The sequence below is a fragment of the Aplysia californica genome, unplaced genomic scaffold (assembly GCF_000002075.1).
Source record: "Aplysia californica isolate F4 #8 unplaced genomic scaffold, AplCal3.0 scaffold00007, whole genome shotgun sequence".
NCBI classification, from domain to species: domain Eukaryota; kingdom Metazoa; phylum Mollusca; class Gastropoda; order Aplysiida; family Aplysiidae; genus Aplysia; species Aplysia californica.
Genome location: NW_004797277.1, coordinates 2,811,666 through 2,812,054, shown reverse-complemented (window position 1 = coordinate 2,812,054; position 389 = coordinate 2,811,666).

Sequence of the window (389 nt, the reverse complement as noted above, 5' to 3'; positions counted from 1 at the left end):
TATCTATCTATCTATCTATCTATCTATCTATCTATCTATCTATCTATCTATCTATCTATCTATCTATCTATCTATCTATCTATCTATCTATCTACAAAGGTTCTTGATCATGGATTACTTGACGCTGCTCTTTTGGAGAATGATGTTACATTCAAGAGTCACCTTACAGTGTTGAGAGGAGAATCTAACATACACTGTCATACCGCAGAGACCTGTGATCAGAAAAGTAAAGGTAATGTCCCACCCCCGGGGCGGTATTACTGACAGTGACTCAACTGTCTTTAGGCCATTCCCAAAGGGGGGGGGGGGCATTAACAGTTTTACAAGAACGTCACCGCACATAGCAGTATCTCCGGCTTCGTACCTCGGTACAAGAACGTATTAAATAT